Here is a 701-nt window from a genome sequence, read left to right on the forward strand (position 1 = left end):
CTGAGATGATACAATACCATTTAAGCAAAACAAGGTGATCCTGTATAATCCTTCTGGACATCTAAATACAGCCTGGCTCATCCGAGTAACTTATTCCTTGCCCCAAAAAGGATTCCATCAGGTCACACCACTCCTACAATTATTTGGAGACACTCTAAACTTCATGGGTATTGCCGACTAATTTTCAGCTATGGCAGTAATTTACTCTGTTTTTCCCCCTTACCATGTGCTCAGTCGCACCACTTCAGAGATTTGCAAGCAGGCAGTTTGTAGGCTTAATCCAAAGTGTCCCTTTTCTGCCTGTTCACTGTCATGGGAGGTGTCTCTGCTCCCACCGAATCGCCGGGAACGACTGGCGGCGCCCAAGGAGCCGCAGCTCTGACAGGAACGACAGCCGCGATGATTTGTAAACCCCTGATCTTTCCTCACTCGTAGCAAACTCACGTAACAGGAACACTGTACAGTGCACCGCGGGGTCGTAAGCCCTTCTAACAGGCTCTGAAGCATTTGGCTTTTACAAGACACCACTGGGAAACGTTCCAGCGGGCCACGTCCTCCCCAGCCTCCCTGGGCAGGTTTTTTTAGGAAAACAAAGCCCGGCCACCCCGCCGCCGGGCGCCCGCACGCAGCGACACGGCGGGAGCCAACCCTGGCTTCAGCGGGCTGCCAAGCGAAAGTAAAAGGGAGACACGCAGCCAAAG

This window comes from Chaetura pelagica, unplaced genomic scaffold, assembly GCF_000747805.2.
Source record: "Chaetura pelagica isolate M959 unplaced genomic scaffold, ChaPel_1.0 scaffold55, whole genome shotgun sequence".
Taxonomy (NCBI): domain Eukaryota; kingdom Metazoa; phylum Chordata; class Aves; order Apodiformes; family Apodidae; genus Chaetura; species Chaetura pelagica.